This window comes from Rattus norvegicus, chromosome 15 (genome assembly GCF_036323735.1).
Source record: "Rattus norvegicus strain BN/NHsdMcwi chromosome 15, GRCr8, whole genome shotgun sequence".
Lineage (NCBI taxonomy): Eukaryota > Metazoa > Chordata > Mammalia > Rodentia > Muridae > Rattus > Rattus norvegicus.
The window spans coordinates 16934894-16957053 of NC_086033.1; the positions used below are offsets into that span (position 1 = coordinate 16934894).

The 22160-nt window shown below is 39.7% G+C and overlaps 1 protein-coding gene across 5 annotated transcripts in view; it reads left to right on the forward strand.

Moving 5' to 3' along the window:
• Fhit (fragile histidine triad diadenosine triphosphatase) overlaps positions 1 to 22160 on the forward strand; it is a 1507501-nt gene that overhangs the window by 569493 nt on the left and 915848 nt on the right. Inside the window, exon 4 of one of the 5 annotated variants that reach the window (XM_063274602.1) lies at positions 20093 to 20275. The gene's annotated coding sequence lies outside the window, so the exon portion shown is untranslated. 5 annotated transcript variants of the gene reach the window in all.

Sequence of the window (22160 nt, forward strand, 5' to 3'; positions counted from 1 at the left end):
CCTTTCTTAAAAATCAACCAAATGAGAAACCCTAAAACAATTAAAATAAATAAATAAAAATCAAAATAAAAGGCGTCAAGTATTCAAAAGAGATGATCATAAAACAATCTGTTGCTCTTTTTTTTTAACTTTTAAGCAATTTTTTGTGAGCTTCACATCCTACACCTCAGTCCCACTCATCACCCCATTTCCTTGTATCTACCCTTCACCTTTGCAAAAAACACTCCCATGTGCTCTGTCCTAGACTGACATAAGAACATCACCACCAACAAGGTATGTCTTTGCATATTTCCAGAGGGGTGTCTCTCACTATTGAAAGGAAATATTCTTAATTTTTTTTCTGGGTTTGAGTTCTGATAACACTTAAGTTAATTGAAATGTCTAAATCATGGAGACTTCTGAAATCCATTTGATCAACTCCCATTGAGAACCCTTAAGAAATCGCCGTGGTGGGTTCCTATGTTCTTGTCCGAATACCTGTGAATAAGCTGCAGCTGTAACAAACCAGGAGGCAAGATCATTAGCATTGGATTATATGAATCTGGAGTATTATGTGGACATTGCAGTAATTTGTTGAAAGGCCTTTCATTAAAGATCATAATTCAAGAAAAATGATGGATGAAATAGTAGATTATTGAAAGGTAGGAGGAAGGAGGGGCAGAGGGAGGTAGGAAGGGAGAGAGGGAGGGAGGGAAGGAGGAAAAGAGATGGAAGAGAAAATATATGTGAAATGCAAAATACTTTCCTTTCCCCTACCCTCACCCTTGCCCCTCTCCCTTCTTGAATTTCTTCTCCTCTCCCCCATTTTCTTCTGGGCTGTTTCTTCTCATCCATTAAACAATTGGTTACTTATCTGAGTCAGGTAATGTTTGAGGCCCCAGGCAATGTAGTGTTGTATAAGGCAGTAACAGAACAGCCAGACAGTCAAATATGTGAAACCCATTCTAGGAAGGACATTTCTAGTTCCTGTGAAAATGAGCCTCAGATTTGACATCATTGAGGTGGTTGGTAAAGCTTCTCTTGGGAAATGACAGCTGAATGGAACTGGATGTAGTAGGTAACCAGCCCTACAGAAATCATCAATCAAGGGAAAAGCCCATATCACTGGTCAGAGAGGTACGAGGAATTTGGAAGGAAGGGAAGAGCTAGTCCATACTGGTGAGGATTCCAGGGACCCTCTCCGGGTGATGTTCCTTCTGCTGGCTTTGACTTTGAAGTTGCTCTTCTACTGGCATGCTTGCACTCCTTCTCTTTATGAAGGGGATGAGAAAGCCCCATAGTCAGTGCGCACCACCCTTCGTTTTTCTGTTCATCTAGTTTATAAGAGTTTAATGAAGGGACTGGGGATTTAGCTCAGTGGTAGAGCACTTGCCTAGCAAGCGCAAGGCCCTGGGTTCGGTCCCCAGCTCCGAAAAAAAGAAAAAAGGAAAAAAAAGAGTTTAATGAAGAAATGCTTCATCCTGTTTGGTTTTGCAAAAGACTCTGAGTGGTTACTTATACCCATACCCGGTGCCATATTTATGTATATTATGAGGACAAGCCTTGAACACGCATTGTTCTCAGCTCTTCTATGAGAAGTATAACTATAGTCCTCCTTTTAACTAAGGATCAGAAACAATGGGTCTGATTATATATGTGATTTTACCATTGGGCCCTCAGTTTTAAGTAGTTATGACTTTAAAGGATACATTTATTTCAGTGTGAGGAAGATTCTACTTTGGGCTTGTGTGCTGGGAATGTCTGTCTTCCATACTCCCAATGGTCTTTGTTGACCCAGGAGTTTGCCTCTGCAGACCCCCATTTCTATGATGATGATTTCCATCATTGATTGGTTCATGGGGAAGTCCTAGACTGAAATCTTATCATGCAAGCAGAAGGAAAGGGATGTTGGTCTTTAGTTGGTCTTTAGACCATGGTCTGCCTTTCTCATCCTGTTTCTTGCAGGGCTCTTTTGTGTCTCCAGTTTGTGGAGACAGCACCCTTCATCTTACCAGACTTTGGTAGCATTATCTTTTTAGGACCAGGATACCAAGGGCATCCTGCTACAGTGGCTTCAGCATCCTTTATGAGTACCAAAGATAGCCTGCTGCAGCGGGACCTCAGCCTCCATTTTTGGTACCTGAGGGATCCTGCTGCAGTGTCTTCAGAGTCCTTTACTTATAGCCCTGTTTGTAGTTCCAAAAATTGTTCCTTCAGTTGATTCACCTCAGATGTGCAGGTGGTCGTGACTTCCCCTTCCTGCTAGGATTCTGACTGATGGTTTCAGAATTTGTTTTCCACTAAACATTTTATCTTCTTCCTTCAAAAACTGGGAAGGCATCAGACTGAGATAACCAGGGACCAGAAGAATAAATTTGAAATTCCCTGGATTATACAAACGTGGGTTCCTCACATTGGGCTCAGAATAAATCAGTCTCTGGAGAAAACAAGGATTCTGTTTTTCATGATACACCTGCCAGGCTGTCATTCAGGACCTAATTGGACTCTCTTAAATTTCGTTCTACTTCTTGTCATGCTTCTGGATCCCTGAGGAATTTCTTGCCATGTAGGTTATGAAACAGGACGTTTTTACACAGGCATTGTGGTGCTGTGGGTATATTGATTTTCAGAGTAAAATGAACTGTATTTAGTACATATATATCACAGAAGTATTTGTAGGCTCTTGGACTTTCTACTTAATTCTAAACCCTGCCTTTACTTAGAGATTTTAATTTTTACCTTAAAAAATATTTTATGCAGTAGTCTCAGGACCAGTTAATATGAGACCATTGTAGACTTCCATGATGGTTATCTCATCTCCCAGCAATATATATATTGCTTTTTGCTGAAGCAACCAGTCCTAGCGCTGTTATTTCACCTATATGTACTCCAGCGAATAGCTCTTATAGGCAAAGACTTTAAAAATAACATGGCAACCCATATAAATCCATAAACAATGATTCTTTCACGTCTAATATATAGTCTATGTTTGATTTCCCTCCAGTCCTTCAAAGAATTCTAGTTAGCATCTTCAGATCATGAAACATGCTACACCCACATAATTCATTAGTTGCTATAATATTTTTGATTCATAACAAGTACCTTGAAACATTTTTAGTGAAGAATAACAAAAGTTAATCCTGCCAATCCATGAGCATGGGAGATCTTTCCATCTTCTGAGGTCTTCTTCAATTTCTTTCCTCAGTGTCTTGAAGTTCTTATTGTACAGATCTTTTACTTGCTTGGTTAAAGTCACACCGAGGTACTTTATATTATTTGGGTCTATTATGAAGGGTGTCGTTTCCCTAATTTCTTTCTCGGCTTGTTTCTCTTTTGTATAGAGGAAGGCAACTGATTTATTTGAGTTAATTTTATACCCAGCCACTTTGCTGAAGTTGTTTATCAGCTTTAGTAGTTCTCTGGTGGAACTTTTGGGATCACTTAAATATACTATCATGTCATCTGCAAATAGTGATATTTTGACCTCTTCTTTTCCAATCTGTATCCCTTTGATCTCCTTTTGTTGTCTGATTGCTCTGGCTAGAACTTCAAGAACTATATTGAATAAGTAGGGAGAGAGTGGGCAGCCTTGTCTAGTCCCTGATTGTAGTGGGATTGCTTCAAGTTTCTCTCCATTTAGTTTAATGTTAGCAACTGGTTTGCTGTATATGGCTTTTACTATGTTTAGGTATGGGCCTTGAATTCCTATTCTTTCCAGGACTTTTATCATGAAGGGGTGTTGAATTTTGTCAAATGCTTTCTCAGCATCTAATGAAATGATCATGTGGTTCTGTTCTTTCAGTTTGTTTATATAATGGATCATGTTGATGGTTTTCCGTATATTAAACCATCCCTGCATGCCTGGGATGAAGCCTACTTGATCATGGTGGATGATTGTTTTGATGTGCTCTTGAATTCGGTTTGCCAGAATTTTATTGAGTATTTTTGCGTCGATATTCATAAGGGAAATTGGTCTGAAGTTCTCTTTCTTTGTTGTGTCTTTGTGTGGTTTAGGTATAAGAGTAATTGTGGCTTCGTAGAAGGAATTCGGTAGGGCTCCATCTCTTTCAATTTTGTGGAATAGTTTGGATAATATTGGTATGAGGTCTTCTATGAAGGTTTGATAGAATTCTGCACTAAACCCGTCTGGACCTGGGCTCTTTTTGGTTGGGAGACCTTTAATGACTGCTTCTATTTCCTTAGGAGTTATGGGGTTGTTTAACTGGTTTATCTGTTCCTGATTTAACCTCGATACCTGGTATCTGTCTAGGAAATTGTCCATTTCCTGAAGATTTTCAAATTTTGTTGAATATAGGTTTTTATAGTAAGATCTGATGATTTTTTGAATTTCCTCTGAATCTGTAGTTATGTCTCCCTTTTCATTTCTGATTTTGTTAATTTGGACGCACTCTCTGTGTCCTCTCGTTAGTCTGGCTAAGGGTTTATCTATCTTGTTGATTTTCTCAAAGAACCAACTTTTGGTTCTGTTGATTCTTTCTATGGTCCTTTTTGTTTCTACTTGGTTGATTTCAGCTCTGAGTTTGATTATTTCCTGCCTTCTACTCCTCCTGGGTGTATTTGCTTCTTTTTGTTCTAGAGCTTTTAGGTGTGCTGTCAAGCTGCTGACATATGCTCTTTCCTGTTTCTTTCTGCAGGCACTCAGCGCTATGAGTTTTCCTCTTAGCACAGCTTTCATTGTGTCCCATAAGTTTGAGTATGTTGTATCTTCATTTTCATTAAATTCTAAAAAGTTTTTAATTTCTTTCTTTATTTCTTCCTTGACCAGGTTATCATTGAGTAGAGCATTGTTCAATTTCCACGTATATGTGGGCATTCTTCCCTTATTGTTATTGAAGACCAGTTTTAGGCCGTGGTGGTCCGATAGCACGCATGGGATTATTTCTATCTTTCTGTACCTGTTGAGGCCCGTTTTTTGACCAATTATATGGTCAATTTTGGAGAAAGTACCATGAGGAGCTGAGAAGAAGGTATATCCTTTTGCTTTAGGATAGAATGTTCTATAAATATCCGTTAAGTCCATTTGGCTCATGACTTCTCTTAGTCTGTCGACATCACTGTTTAATTTCTGTTTCCATGATCTGTCCATTGATGAGAGTGGGGTGTTGAAATCTCCCACTATTATTGTGTGAGGTGCAATGTGTGTTTTAAGCTTTAGTAATGTTTCTTTTACGTATGTAGGTGCCCTTGTATTTGGGGCATAGATATTTAGGATTGAGAGTTCATCTTGGTTGATTTTTCCTTTGATGAATATGAAGTGTCCTTCCTTATCTTTTTTGATGACTTTTAGTTGGAAATTGATTTTATTTGATATTAGAATGGCTACTCCAGCTTGCTTCTTCTGACCATTTGCTTGGAAAGTTGTTTTCCAGCCTTTCACTCTGAGGTAGTGTCTGTCTTTGTCTCTGAGGTGTGTTTCCTGTAGGCAGCAGAATGCAGGGTCCTCGTTGCGTATCCAGTTTGTTAATCTATGTCTTTTTATTGGGGAGTTGAGGCCATTGATATTGAGAGATATTAAGGAATAGTGATTATTGTTTCCCTTTATATTCATATTTGGATGTGAGGTTATGTTTGTGTGCTTTCATTCTCTTTGTTTTGTTGCCAAGACGATTAGTTTCTTGCTTCTTCTAGGGTATAGCTTGCCTCCTTATGTTGGGCTTTACCATTTATTATCCTTTGTAGTGCTGGATTTGTAGAAAGATATTGTGTAAATTTGGTTTTGTCATGGAATATCTTGGTTTCTCCATCAATGTTAATTGAGAGTTTTGCTGGATACAGTAACCTGGGCTGGCATTTGTGTTCTCTTAGGGTCTGTATGACATCAGTCCAGGATCTTCTGGCCTTCATAGTTTCTGGCGAGAAGTCTGGTGTGATTCTGATAGGTCTCCCTTTATATGTTACTTGACCTTTTTCCCTTACTGCTTTTAATATTCTTTCTTTATTTTGTGCGTTTGGTGTTTTGACAATTATGTGACGGGAGGTGTTTCTTTTCTGGTCCAATCTATTTGGAGTTCTGTAGGCTTCTTGTATGTCTATGGGTATCTCTTTTTTTAGGTTAGGGAAGTTTTCTTCTATGATTTTGTTGAAGATATTTACTGGTCCTTTGAGCTGGGAGTCTTCACTCTCTTCTATACCTATTATCCTTAGGATTGATCTTCTCATTGAGTCCTGGATTTCCTGTATGTTTTGGACCAGTAGCTTTTTCCGCTTTACATTATCTTTGACAGTTGAGTCAATGATTTCTATGGAATCTTCTGCTCCTGAGATTCTCTCTTCCATCTCTTGTATTCTGTTGGTGAAGCTTGTATCTACAGCTCCTTGTCTCTTCTTTTGGTTTTCTATATCCAGGGTTGTTTCCATGTGTTCTTTCTTGATTGCTTCTATTTCCATTTTTAATTCCTTCAACTGTTTGATTGTGTTTTCCTGGAATTCTTTCAGGGATTTTTGCGATTCCTCTTTGTAGGCTTCTACTTGTTTATTAATGTTTTCCTGTGTTTCCCTAAGTGTGTTCATGTCTTTCTTGAAGTCCTCCAGCATCATGATCAAATATGATTTTGAAACTAGATCTTGCTTTTCTGGTGTGTTTGGATATTCCATGTTTGTTTTGGTGGGAGAATTGGGCTCCGATGATGGCATGTAGTCTTGGTTTCTGTTTCTTGGGTTCCTGCGCTTGCCTCTCGCCATCAGATTATCTCTAGTGTTACTTTGTTCTGCTATTTCTGACAGTGGCTAGACTGTCCTATAAGCCTGTGTGTCAGGAGTGCTGTAGACCTGTTTTCCTCTCTTTCAGTCAGTTATGGGGACAGAGTGTTCTGCTTTCGGGTGTGTAGTTTTTCCTCTCTACAGGTCTTCAGCTGTTCCTGTGGGCCTGTGTCTTGAGTTCACCAGGCAGCTTTCTTGCAGCAGAAAATTTGGTCTTACCTGTGGTCCCGAGGCTCAAGTTCGCTCGTGGGGTGCTGCCCAGGGGCTCTCTGCAGCGGCAGCAACCAGGAAGACCTGTACCGCCCCTTCCGGGAGCTTCAGTGCACCAGGGTTCCAGATGGTCTTTGGCTTTTTCCTCTGGCGTCCGAGATGTGTGTGCAGGGAGCAGTCTCTTCTGGTTTCCCAGGCTTGTCTGCCTCTCTGAAGGTTTAGCTCTCCCTCCCACGGGATTTGGGTGCAGAGAACTGTTTATCCGGTCTGTTTCTTTCAGGTTCCGGAGGTGTCTCAGGCAGGTGTCCTGCCGCTCCTGGGCCCTCCCCCACGGGAGCCCAGAGGCCTTATACAGTTTCCTCTTGGGCCAGGGATGTGGGCAGGGGTGAGCAGTGTTGGTGGTCTCTTCCGCTCTGCAGCCTCAGGAGTGCCCACCTGACCAGGCGGTTGGGTCTCTCTCTCACCGGGTCTGGGAGCAGAGAGCTGCTGCGGGCCGGGATCCGCGGGTGTGGGACTTCCCACAATCACTATTCCTTAATATTTCTTTTTCTTTTCTTTTCTTTTTTTCCCAGAGCTGGGGACCGAACCCAGGGCCTTGTGCTTGCTAGGCAAGCGCTCTACCGCTGAGCTAAATCCCCAACCCCCTTAATATTTCTTAATGTCAATAGACTCACCCCCCCCCAAAAAAAACCCTAAACTAACACACTGGATACATCAAGAGGATCCATCATTTTGCTTCATACAAGAAATATACCGAGTGACAAAGAGAGACACTACCTCAAAGTAAAAAGCTAGAAAAAATTTTTCCAAGAAAACAGTCCCAAGAAACAAGCTGAAATAGCCATTCTAATATCAAATAAAATCAATTTTCAACCAAAAGTTACCAAAAATGATAAGGAAGGACACTTCGTATTAATCAAAGAAAAAATCCACCAAGATGAACTCTCAATCCTGAATATCTATGTTCCAAATGCAAGGGCACTACAGTCATAAAGAAACCTTACTCAAACCTCAAAGCACACATTGCACCTCACACAATAATAGTGGGAAATTTTACCACCCCACTCTCATCAATGGACAGATGATGGAAACAGAAATTAAACAGAGATATAGAGAAACTAACAGAAGTTATGGATCAAATGGACTTAACAGATATTTATAGAATGTTTCATCCTTTAACAAAATAATAACCTTCTTCTCATGGTACCTTCTCCAAAAGCACCATCACAAAACAGGCCACAACAGATACAAGAAGATTGAAATAATTCCATGCATCCTATCAGATCACCATGGACTACAGCTGTCTTCAACAAAAACAATAGTGACAAGAAGCCCACAGGTACATGGAAGTTGAACAATCCTGTAATCAATGATATTTCATCAAGGAAGAAATAAAGAAAGAAATTAATGACGTTTTAGAATTTAATGAAAATGAAGGCACAACATACCCAAACTTATGGGACCCAGTGAAAGCTAAGAGGAAAACTCATAGCTTTGAGTGCCTCCAAAAAGATACTAGAGAAAACATACATCAGCAGCTTGACAGCACACCTAAAAGCTCTAAAACAAAAAGAAGCAAATACACCCAAGAGGAGTAGAAGGAGGGAAATAGTCAAACTCAGGACTGAAATCAACCAGGTAGAAACAAAACGAATTATACAAAGAATCAACAAAACCAGGAGCTGGTTCTTTGAGAAAATCAACAAGATAGATAAATCTTTAGCCAGACTAACCAGAGGGCACAGAGACAATATCTAAATTAACAATATCAGAAATGAAGAGGGAGACATAACAACAGAATCTGAGGAAAATTCAAAAATCATCAGATCCTACTATAAAAGCCTATATTCAACAAAACTGGGAAATATGAATGAAATGGACAATTTTCTAGACAGATACTAGGTACCAAAGTTAAATCAGGATCAGATCTAAACAGTCCCATAACTCCTAAAGAAATAGAAGCAATTATTAAAAGTCTCCCAAACAAAAAAAGCCCAGGACCAGATGGGCTTAGTGAAGATTTCTATCAGACCTTCATAGACGACTTAATACCAATACCGTCGAAACTATTCCACAAAATAGAAACAGAAGGAGCACTACCCAAATTCTTTCTATGAAGCCACAATTACTCTTACACCTAAACCACACAAAGACCCAATAAAGAAAGAGAACTTCAGACCAATTTCCCTTATTAATATTGATGCAAAAATACTCAATAAAATTCTCGCAAACTGAATCCAAGAACACATCAAAACGATCATCCATCATGATCAACTAGACTTCATCCTAGGGATGTAAGGGTGGTTCAATATGTGGAAATTCATCAACGAAATCCACTATGTAAATAAACACAAATAAAAAAAAGACCATCTCATTAGATGCTATGAAAGCATTTGACAAAATTCAACACCTCTTCATGTTCAAACTTGGAAAGATCAGGAATTCAAGGCCCATACCTAAACATAGTAAAAGACAAACTAAATGGAGAGAAACTTGAAACAACCCCACTAAAATCAGGGACTAGACAAGGCTGCCCATTCTCTCTGTCCTTATTCAATATATTACACAAAGTCCTAACTAGAGCAGTTAGAAAACAAAAGGATGTCAAAGGGATACAAATTGGACAGGAAGAAGTCAAAATATCACTATTTGCAGATGATAAGATAGTATACTTAAGTAACCCCAAAAGTTCCACCAGAGAACTCCTAAGCCTGATGATCAACTTCAGCAAAGTGTCTGGACATAACATTAACTCAAACAAATCAGTAGCCTTCCTCTACTCAAAGGATAAACAGGCTGAGAAAGAAATTAGGGAAATGATACCCTTCACAATAGTCACAAATAACACAAAATACCTCTGTGTGACTCTAACCAAGCAAGTGAAAGATGTGTTTGACAAGAACTTCAAGTCTCTCAAGAAAGAAATTGAAGAAGATCTCAGATGATGGAAAGATCTTCCATGCTCATGGATTGGCAGGATTAATATAGTAAAAATGACCATTTTACCAAAAGCGATCTACAGATTCAGTGCATTTCCCATCAAAATTCCAGCTCAATTCTTCATAGAGTTAGAAAGAGCAGTTTGCAAATTCATTTGGAATAACAAAAAAAAAAAAAACCCCAGGATAGCGAAAACTATCCTGAACAATAAAAGAACTTCTGGGGGAACCACCATCCCTGACCTCAAGCGGTATTACAGAGCAATAGTGATAAAAAAAACTGTATGGTATTGATACAGAGACAGGCAGGTAGACCAGTGGAGTAGAATTGAAGGCCCAGAAATGAACCCACACACCTATGGTCACTTGATCTTTGACAAAAGAGCTAAACCCATCCAGTGGAAAAAAAATAGCATTTTCAACAAATGATGCTGGTTCAACTATAGGTCAGCATGTAGAAGAATGCAAATTGACCCATTCTTATCCCATTGTACAAAGTGAATAATGTTTGAAATGTAAATAAAAAATCCAATTAAAAAAGATATAGAAATAAAAAAGAAAAAGAAATAATAGGGCTATGTCAGAAAAAGAAAAATTTCTTAGATGAGGTGCGGAATGTATGGGAGAATAAAAACTAGCAAATGACAGACAGATAAACCCCAAATGCAGATCTAAAAAGATATCTAATGGATAAAGCTTGTATTTCATACCAATATACAGAGGGGAGATGATAAGCACTGTAAGGGTTTTGCTATACATTTTTTTCACCAGACAGTGTCAGGCTGGAAAAGTGAAGGACAGCCTAGAGTTACACATCAAATAAAGGCCAGAAAGAAATAAAGCTATCTTTATTTATAGCTGACATAATCATGTATGTAAAATTCCTTAAAAAGATGTAAGGAGAACTAATAAATAAATGTATCAGGGTTAAATGTCAGAGTAATATATAAAATCAGTACTGCCTCCCAGAAAAAAACACTGAAAAAGAAAACTAAGTGTATAACTCCATTTATTATATTGTTCAGAAATGGGAAATATATGTAAGACTTTTATGCCACAAACTGTAAAACAGCAGAAAGAAATGAAAGAGAACTAAATAAATGAAAAGACAAAACATTCATAGATGGCAAGACTCACTATTGTTAATAATGGCATTTCTTTCCAAGTCAATCGACAGATTCAGTGCAATCCAATCAGAAACCCAGCAGGACTTCTTCTAACAATTGACAAACTGATTTTAAAATATGCATGGAATGCAAATTCACTAAAATACAGGCAAGGCAATTTTAATAAGAAACAAATCCTTATACAACTTGATTTCTAGACTAAGTATAAAGATCCACTGATCAAGACAGTGTGTTAACATTGAAAGAACAGACAGGGGAATTAAAGGAAGCAGATGTAAACCGACAAATAGACTCAGACTTTACCCATTGATCTTTTAATGAAGATTCCACAAAAGGCCAACAAGGGCCAGAGTCTTTTAAACAAATAGCGTCAGAACACCTACATATCCAGACCATGAGGGATAATCAGTAGTAGTCCTTTCTTTCAATAATCTACAGACAGAATCTTATAGACCACAGACCTAAAAGTGTAAAACTTAAATCTACATTACTTCTAGATTAGATTACAGGGAATAAAGTGGCAAGCTTAAAGTAGATCAAGTTTTCTCAGAAATGCACAAAAACTATAAGCAGGAATTTGTAATTTATGTTTCGTACAAACCACACTCAGCAAACAAAAGGTTGTTTGTCTTGTACATATCAGACAATGTACTTGTGCTCAGAATGCAGCAAGTCCAATGAAAACGGATGAAATCCAGGTAAAAATTGGAATAGATCACAGAAGACATAATAGAGATTCTGAATAAATACACTGGAAGGTATTCAATATTGATACTCATTGGAATTACTGACTAATTACTGACTAAAACCATGAGGGAATATTAATTAGGAAAAGGGTGTCATTCAGACACTGTGGTTAGGACAAAACGGCAACCAACAGATTGGGAAAAGATCTTTACCAATCCTACAACAGATAGAGGCCTTATATCCAAAATATACAAAGAACTCAAGAAGTTAGACCGCAGGGAAACAAATAACCCTATTAAAAAATGGGGTTCAGAGCTAAACAAAGAATTCACAGCTGAGGAATGCCAAATGGCTGAGAAACACCTAAAGAAATGTTCAACATCTTTAGTCATAAGGGAAATGCAAATCAAAACAACCCTGAGATTTCACCTCACACCAGTGCGATTGGCTAAGATCAAAAACTCAGGTGACAGCAGATGCTGGCGAGGATGTGGAGAAAGAGGAACACTCCTCCATTGTTGGTGGGATTGCAGACTGGTAAAACCTTTCTGGAAATCAGTCTGGAGGTTCCTCAGAAAATTGGACATTGAACTGCCTGAGGATCCAGCTATACCTCTCTTGGGCATATACCCAAAAGATGCCTCAACATATAAAAGAGACACGTGCTCCACTATGTTCATCGCAGCCTTATTTATAATAGCCAGAAAATGGAAAGAACCCAGATGCCCTTCAACAGAGGAATGGATACAGAAAATGTGGTACATCTACACAATGGAATATTACTCAGCTATCAAAAACAACGAGTTTATGAAATTCGTAGGCAAATGGTTGGAACTGGAAAATATCATCCTGAGTGAGCTAACCCAATCACAGAAAGACATACATGGTATGCACTCATTGATAAGTGGCTATTAGCCCAAATGCTTGAATTACCCTAGATCCCTAGAACAAACGAAACTCAAGACGGATGATCAAAATGTGAATGCTTCACTCCTTCTTTAAATGAGGAAAAAGAATACCCTTGGCAGGGAAGAGAGAGGCAAAGATTAAAACAGAGACTGAAGGAACACCCATTCAGAGCCTGCCCCACATGTGGCCCATACATATACAGCCACCCAATTAGACAAGATGGATGAAGCAAAGAAGTGCAGACCGACAGGAGCCGGATGTAGATCGCTCCTGAGAGACACAGCCAGAATACAGCAAATACAGAGGCGAATGCCAGCAGCAAACCACTGAACTGAGAATAGGTCCCCTATTGAAGGAATCAGAGAAAGAACTGGAAGAGCTTGAAGGGGCTCGAGACCCCAAAAGTACAACAATGCCAAGCAACCAGAGCTTCCAGGGACTAAGCCACTACCTAAATACTATACATGGACTGACCCTGGACTCTGACCCCATAGGTAGCAATGAATATCCTAGTAAGAGCACCAGTGGAAGGGGAAGCCCTGGGTCCTGCTAAGACTGAACCCCCAGTGAACTAGTGTATGGGGGGAGGGCGGCAATGGGGGGAGGGTTGGGAGGGGAACACCCATAAGGAAGGGGAGGGGGGAGGGGGATGTTTGCCCGGAAACCGGGAAAGGGAATAACACTCGAAATGTATATAAGAAATACTCAAGTTAATAATAAAAAAAAAAAAAGGAATAGTGATTGTTGTTTCCTGTTATCTTTGTTGTTAGTGGTAGAATTATGTTTGTGTGGCTATCTTTTTTGTGGTTGTTGCAAGAAAACTACTTTCTTGCAGTTTCTAGTGTATAGTTTCCCTCCTTGTAGTTTTCATATATTATCCTTTGTAGGGATGGATTTGTGGAAAGATATTGGGTAAATTTGGTTTTGTCATGGAATATCTTGGTTTCTTTATCTATGTTAATTGAGAGTTTTGCTGGATATGGTAGCCCATGCTGGTATCTGTGGTCTCTTACTGTCTGTCTGACATCTGCCCAGGATCTTTTGGTTTTTCTAGTCTCTGGTGAGAAGTCTGGTATAATTCTGATAGGCCTGCCTTTATATGTTACATGACCTTTTCCCCTAGCTGCTTTCAATATTTTTTCTTTGTTTTGTTTGTTTGGTGTTTTGACTATTATGTGATGGGAAGAAATTCTTTTCTGGGCCAATCTATTTGGAGTTCTGTAGGCTTCTTGCATGTTTGTGGGTATCTCTTTCTTTAGGTTAGGGAAGTTTTCTTCTATACTTTTGTTGAAGATATTTACTGGTCCTTTGAGCTGGGAATCTTCACTCGCTTCTATACCTACTATCCTTAGATTTGGTCTTCTCATTTTTTCCTGGATTTGCTGTTTTGTTGTTTTTTTGGTTTTTTGTTTTTGTTTTTGCTTTTGTTGTTGTTGTTGTTAGGAGCTCTTTGCATTTTACATTATCTTTGACGGTTGTGTCAATATTTTCTATGGTATTTTCTGCCGCTGAGATTCTCTCTTCTATCTCCTGTATTCTGTTGGTGATGCTTGCATCTATGCCTCCTGATCTGTTTCTTAGGTTTTCTATCTCCAGAGTTGTCTCCCTTTGTGCTTTCTTTATTGTTCCTATTTCCATTTTTAAATCCTGGAAGGTTTTGTTCAATTCCCTTTCTGCTTGATTGTGTTTTCCTGAAATTCTTAAAGGGAATTTTGTGTTTCTTCTTTAAGGGCTTCACTTGTTTACTTATGTTGTCCTGTATTTCTTTAAGGGAGTTATTTATGTCCTTCTCAAAGTCCTCTATCATCATCATGAGATGTGATTTTATATCACAATCTTGCTTTTCCAGTGTGTTTGGATATCCAGCATTTGCTTTGGTGGGATATCTGTGTTCTGATAATTCCAAGTAGCCTTGGTTTCTGTTGCACAGGTTTCTGTGCTTTCCTTTCCCCATCAGGTTGTCTCTGGTCTTAGCTTGTCATGCTCTCTCTGACAGTGGCTTGACCCTCCTGTAAGCCTGTGTGTCAGGACTCCTGTAGACCTGTTTTCTTCCAGACAGATCTGGGAACAGAGAGCTGCTCTTGGCTTTTTCTGTCCTGAAGCCTCTAGGCACATGGCTTGGAGGAGAAGATTTGATCGTATCTCTTCTCTTCTCTCAGGTGTGTCAGTGCTCCTGGCAGCTGCTTTCAGCTCTGAGCACAGGCATAACTGGAAGTGCCCTCCTCCTGACTGGTCCTAGGTTTCTGTATCCATAGGCACTAGGTAGGTTCCTAATGTGAGCAGAAGTGGTCATCTCCCCTGAGCTCTCAGCATTGTCAAAACTTCTGAGAGTTCAGTGCTCTCCCCTTTGCGTTTTGGGTACAGAGAGCTGTGGGAACAGTTCAGGTCCGGGCACAGGCAGAAACCAGAAGTCTCTTTTTCTTTCTTTTCTTTTGTTTTCAGGTTTTTAAGAATTATTATTAATGATTATTTGGGAATTTCACACCCTGCACCTCAAACAGCCTTACTTCCCAGGCCTTCCAGTTTCTATGATTACATCCTTACCTGCTCCGAAAATAAAAATAAAGATGATTTAAAAGACAAAAATACAATTTGTGTTGTCCATATGCTCACTGGAGCATGGTCCAATTCCGAATAGCCAACCTCTTAAAGAAAAGTGAGTCTTCCTTGGCCAACCCCCAATAGCCATATATTTTGGAGAGCAACACTTTCTTATCCTGATAACACATTTTAAGAGTTCTTCTTGATGGTTTCCTATCTAAGTAAAAGGCTTCTGTCACAATGCCACAATATCCCTCCCCACCAAAATAACAACCTGTCATTTCTATTTAAATCCTTTCTTTAACATGGGTTTGGTTTTGCCTTCCACAAAGATTAGAATATTCTGGAAAACAGATACAGTACAAACAAAATAAGACTTTCAAAGTCATGCTTATTCGTTTTTTTCCGTCTGGTCCTAAAATGTCAAGCTCTCTCTGTTCTCAGCTAAGACTCTGGGGTGGTTATCAGGGTCCTTCCATTCCTGTTGATCTTAAATTCTTCTCTTTGTCTCCCAGAAATCTATTCCCAAAATTGTTTTAGTCTCTAAGCCACTTTTTGTATAGTTTCTTGGACTTTCACATACACGTTTGTAGTTTAGAAATTTTACAAGTTCCCAAGGGTACAATCTGTTAAGATGCTCAGCTCATTTTTGTTTGGTTTCCCTCCCACAGAAATCCCAGCCCCTGGAGTCCTGCCTATTTTAGGTCTGGAGTCCTGCCTATCTTAAGGTCAAGAGTCGTCTCTCCAAGTCCCAAACTACTTCAAGTTACAGCTGTTGCTTTCTGCCTCCTAATACTAAGACAATAAAAATTAGGGAATGCCTTTAACATTAAACAGTTGCTTAAAACACTTACCTGCCCAGGGTTTTGGCCTACCATGATCGTAAAGGTGGCTTTCCAAAGTCAACGTTCACCTATTGTATTATGTTCTATCGTATTTCTGGTATGCTGAGCCCTGTAATTTCTTTAAATGTAGAAAACTCAACTACAAAATTTGCTATAGTTCTGTGTGTTGGGGGATGGGGGTGGGATGGCACAAAAGCAAAACAACTAGAGAAGTGTGGCGATGTAACATTATGAAAATATCTCTTACATTCTAAGAGAACTGAATTTTTTTTTCTGGACCTCAAAATCAGAGTTAATAATACACCTTAAGGTCACTTAAGACTGCTAGCCTACTGTGTACTCAAACTCTTTCTTTAACCTGCCTTTAAGAGAACAATGTAACAATCAACCTCACTTGTCTTGGCTTTCCCGTGTAATCAAGTTTTACAACCTAAGCTAATGCATACCTGTAATCTCATGTACTCTCCCATGCCCCTGACCCAGAAAATGCATGTGTATCACTTTCAGAAAGCAGCAAACTTCCTTAAGCCTGCCATAAAGACTGAAATGAACCATTTATGGACACTGGTTGATAAGCAATGATATTTTTTGCCTGGGTCGGTTGGGATCAGTTGGGGCCAGTGACTTAATATTTGTAAAACTCTGAAAGATGTCGGTAAATTATCGCTCATTCCCCTCCCCAGGTGATGTTTCCTATGCTCTTCACCGAAGTGAAGCCCTTTGTCAAGAGATGTACTCACACAAACACTCTCTCTCACACACATAGGCACACAGACACAGGTTCACAAGATATCCTTCAGGGGATCACAAATTCAGACTGGAACAAAGGCAGAGAGGGAAGATGCTAAGAGCATGAAGTAGAGAATTCAAAGGTAGCTTCCCTAAAGTGACTTAAATGACTCCAAGGGGGAAATGCTTTTCTCTCTTTCCGTAATGAGACCTAATGCTTTATTAGTACCTCAAAGTAATCACTAATGCATATAATCCAGGCAGAAAAGGTTCTGGATATGACGAACAGGAAGAGTGTCCATTCCTTGTCAAATCTGGGATCTTTAACTTCTGACTGCTTACACCACCTGCAATGGTTTTCATTCTTTAGATTTATTTTTTTTTACTTTATTTGTATAAATGTTTTGCCTGAAGGTACATAAGGACACTGCATTCCTGTCTGGTGCCTACATAGGCCAGAGGTGGGAATTGGATCCCCTGAAACTGGGGTTATGCACAGATGTGAGATTTTATATGAGTGCTAGGAGTTGAACCTAGGTCCTCTGGAAGAGCATCCAATGGTCTTAACTCCCTAGGCATCTCTCTAACTCCATTTGATTTTAATTAATTAATTTTAATGATCATTTATTGTACAAAATAGTGGATTTTGTTGTATTTCCTGGGTAATTGTACAAGTATTTTGACTGTATTTATCTACATTGCTTTTACCTAGCTCACTCTATTTTCTTTTATTTTGTGAAGACTTTACAACTATTTCCTACAAGATTATTAGTCAGATACTGTTCAATCTCGCATAGCAAGGTGCATAACCTTTGCAGCTAGAGTTTAAGAAACGTATTCTAAATAACCCTTGTTTGTTAAAATTCTATTTACCAAAAATTGTGGGGCACTCATATCCCTTTGGCTGTCTTCCCATTGGATTTCTTCTTGTTTCCTTGAAGTGTTACTGTGTATCATGTGTCTGGAGTCCCCAGGATTTCATAAACAGTCAGATGTCCATGTTTTAGTAAACAACATACCATAAGAGCATTGTTTGTCATTTACAATGCAACATGACATCATGATTAGAAAATGGAAATGACACTCTACTGGAGGAACGTGGAAAAGTCTTAACAAGGGGATACATAAATTAGTGATGCTCGACTTCTACCTCAGACACAGTGGCTTAATTGGCTTGAGACTTGACCTTAATGCTGGGATGTTTTTAAAAGCTCCCTGGATGTTTCTGATATGCGGCAAAAACATAGGAGCCTCTGATGTAATGTCTGGTTTCCTCACACTGAGTTGGCTCACAATTGCTACAGAACTTCAGGTGTTGTCAGGCTCATGGCTTCCATATCAAGTTCCTCATGAAACTTTTAGCCAAGGGTTCATAGCCATGGATGGTAGCGCCTGTGCCCATTATTTCATAAATACTTACAAAATGGCTACTTCTTTCATTTCATCAGTCTTCCTTTGTGTATCACAAGGCTCCCTCCGTGAGGGAGCAATTTCTCTCAGATGCAGTTTATTTAAGACGTTGTAGAGGCAAAAATGGTAGGTGAAGCACTATTTTCCATAATCTTCATATCGTATGAAGAGGTTGCTATCCTAATGAGTTTTGAAGGTGACCAGTGATGTTTTAGGAAATGCTATGGAGAATTCCTAGTTCTATGTGTTGGCTCAGTTTCACTCATCATGTTGGCTGTTCTTTTTGATGTTGAAGCAAAGTAGTCTGTGGCCACAGGGGTCCCTTTCATGCTGGTGCCAAGTCCTTTTGACATGACTTTAGAAGGTTTTGACAGCATGGCATGCAAACTGTGTAGGCTCATGGTACTGTTCACTGGCCCAGCTCTAGAAATGGTTATTTCATCCAGGATTCTCAAATTCTTTCATTGAAACAAAACACAGAAGATGAAGGGAGGGGAGAAATACAAACAAAACCAGGTATGACACCAAAATTGATGAGTACAATCCAGTTCTCAACTCTCAGCTATTTTTCCTTTGCCCAAGAGTAAATGCACCACTTTCTCCTTTACCACATATCCCTTGTTGGTTTCAGTGTCCAGAGTTCTCCTATGTAACAAGAGCATGATAATTTAAATAACCCAGGCAAATGTCAACCCTCTTTGTGCTTTAATAGAGACTCAATGGTGGAATAATGTGTTCATGGTCAGTAGACCTTGTAAAACGATTGCAGTATTTATTAGGTAGCAGCCCATTCTGTAGACAGTCATGCTTCTAAGCCCTGGCTGTAGGTGGGAGACATGATGGTTGACAACACTGCAGTTAATTGTTTACTCAATAAATAATCATGAAGTACTTTCTCTGGGAAAGGCTCCATGCTGAGGCCTAGCATACCATGGTAGTCAAGGTGAACAGAAAGACAGAAAACAGTAAATAAGCAAATATAAATTATTTCTATGGATCTAGAATCATTCAAACAATCTCTCTGGGTGCCAGGAAAATCCCAAGTAGCTTCATTCCACCATCAAAATGACTGTCTTGTCAGATCAGCCACATGAACAACCTATGACTGCTTTGTCCGTTGTGCTAAGTCACCACATCAGCTTCTAAGCAGCCTTCCTTTCAAAGAGAATGAATACTAATAACAAAAATCCTTGGCGGCAGTTTCAGAGGTTGGACTAGGGCATCTCTTCCTTCAGGACCCTTTTTGGTTCCAGCATGACTGAAATGGAAGAGCAGACGGGTGCCCTGAGAGAGGAGTTTCTGCCACACCCAGAGGAAGGAAGTCACTCAGTAGCTCTATGTTACTGCAGAATGAAAAATAGGTCTTGAGATAGCCCTTTCTGTGAATTTCTGGGTGGGGGGGGGGGAAGGACCAAGAAATTCTGCTTTCCCCTAACAATTTGTGGTCTCCATCCTGTTCTGTGTTTTCCTCATCGAATGGGAACTCCTCAAGTTTCTGCCCCCTGTTGGACCTTGCCCGAAGTCATAGACTCAATCCAACTCCTATAATAGAAAGTCAGTTTCATTGGCAGAAGGTGCCATGATTGGGCATTTACTTACGAACACCTACCATGAAGTCTAGAGAACTGAGGTAAAATGCACTTGTTTCAAAATTCTTTATTGATTCTATATGAGCCTGTATGCTGTGAGATAAAGCTGAAAAATGCCCCTTCCCTAAATCATTGTTGTTCTCTTGGGCAAGTAGATACAAGTCTTGTGGTCAGTGTTTCTATGGCCTGTGTCTACGACCCTTTGAGCAAAATAAAATTCTGTATTTAATATTTCTTTTCATAGTTTTAGTTGTTATTAGCACACATGTTGGTGTTTCTGTGTGCATGTGTTGATGGGTATATGTGAATTTGTATAGGATGAATATGTGGGTATGCATGTGCTACAGAATGTATGGGGAGATCAAAGGATAAGTTTTGGAGTCAGATGTCTCCTTCTCTTTCTTTAGCTACAGATCAAACTCAAGCTTCTCAGCGGGTTCTTTACTCATTGAGTCATCTCAGCTGTCCATAAAATTGTCGTTTTAAAACATTCCATGAATATTTGAATAAAGGATAAGAGACGCCACTCATGTCTCAGAAGTTCCAGGAAGTAAACCAGGAAGGTTGCAGGGCTGCTACACTTCGGTAAGGTAGGTGACAACAGACAAACACTGGTTTTAATAGCAGAGACAAGAAACTTTGGGCAGCAGAACAGAACAGAAGAGAGTACAGAGACCCCTCCAGAGGGGTCATCCCTACTTGGGCAGTACTCTCAAAATGGAATAAGTGTAACTGCTTAAACCAAAGAGAGAGCCTTGACAACGTATGCCCTACTCTCGGTAACAGAAAATGTACAAAGGGGAAAAAGGAGAGGGGGAGGGGAGGAGAGGAGAATATATACTCTAGAAGGGATGGAAAGACCAAAGAAAAGACAAAAGAGGATCAAAAAGCGTATCCTATACTGGATGCATCAATGATCAGAATTCAGTCCATTCAGACAGGAGTAGATGCTGAGGGAGAAAGCTTTTCTAACAGGAGTTGTATGAGAAGCCACTTGAAGAAGACCCTTGCTGAGCCCGTAGCTATAGGAGCTCTGAAAGCAGATGTGTCTCTGCAGATACTGGAAACTCAGGGCCAGTACTAGAGACCATTTCAGGAAGGCCTCCTAAGTAGACTAACACTGTTAAGTAGAGGGGAAAACAGAGTCAGACCCAGTCAGTGCTCCATGGAGGGGAAGCTGGTCTGAGACACTGACTGGAGTGAGATAAAATGCTCACATCAAGAAGGATGACAAATGCTCGAAGGCGCTACGGTCTCCAGCACACCAATGGAGAACTATCAAGGACCTGTTCCAGTGCTTAGAGACTGAAGGAGAGTTCTCGCTCTAATACTCACTGGCCAGTGGCTCATGAGCCCAACCTTTATTTGTAGAGAAAACAACACAAATATTGACACAGCAAGTCCAATCCTACAAAGATGCTGCTTTTGTCAGAAGATGTCAATCCAGACACCAGAAAGGAAAAAAAGTAAGACTTGCATGTAGGCAGTTGAAGGTGAGGAAACATGGCACCTGAATGCAGTGGACTGACTGGTCAGCTATGGTTGATTTGCATTAATGTTCTATAGCTAGAGCTGTGCTAGCAAACATGTCTGGAGCCCTGAGCATGGAGGCTGAGGATTTGCCACTGCCTGAGCATGCGCAGTCTAAAGAAGACACAGCACTTCAACCCTACTACTAGTCCCAGAGAAATACTACAAATAATTTAAAAACTAACCTAGTCTCTGGTGAGTAAGTGAATGCAACAATACAAGAAACAGGGATAGCAAAAGTCATCATGATTCCTCAAATAATTCCCAATGCTACAGAATGAATTCCAGTGAGCAAAAATAAGTGCACCTCTAGACAAAGAATTCAAAAGGATATTTATTAAACGGCTCAGCCGAGTCAAAGAGGTTATGCAAATAAACTCCTGGACAAAGTTAAAAAAGGATTTAAAAAAAGTCAATATAGGGATACACAGGGAAAAAAAATCAATCACATGGAAATTACAGATAGGAGAACCTCAACAGGTCAAACCCGAATCTGAGTGAAGATCCTGACCCACAGAATGGATCAAGCAGAAGACAGAAAAGGTAGAAGGATGAATTCGAATGTTCAGGTGAAGTATAAAATAATTAGGAAGTGCAAACAGGGCATGAAATGTCTAAGGAACATGAATCTTTGATTCTTGGATACAGTTCTTCATACATGCATGGAGCCCCAAGTATTTGTCTCTGTGTGTGTGTCTGTGTGTGTCTGTGTGTGTATATGTTGTGTGTGTGTGTTTGTCGGTATATATGTTGTGTGTATGTGTTTGTATGTTTCTCTCTCTCTCTCTCTCTCTCTCTCTCTCTCTCTCTCTCTCTCTCTCTCTCTCTCTGTGTGTGTGTGTGTGTGTGTGTGTATGACCAAAAGCAGAAGGAAGATGGGGAAGGAAGGGTATTAGCAGGAGAAGGACAGGAAGGGGAGCAAGATGATAATGTGGGAGTAAATGT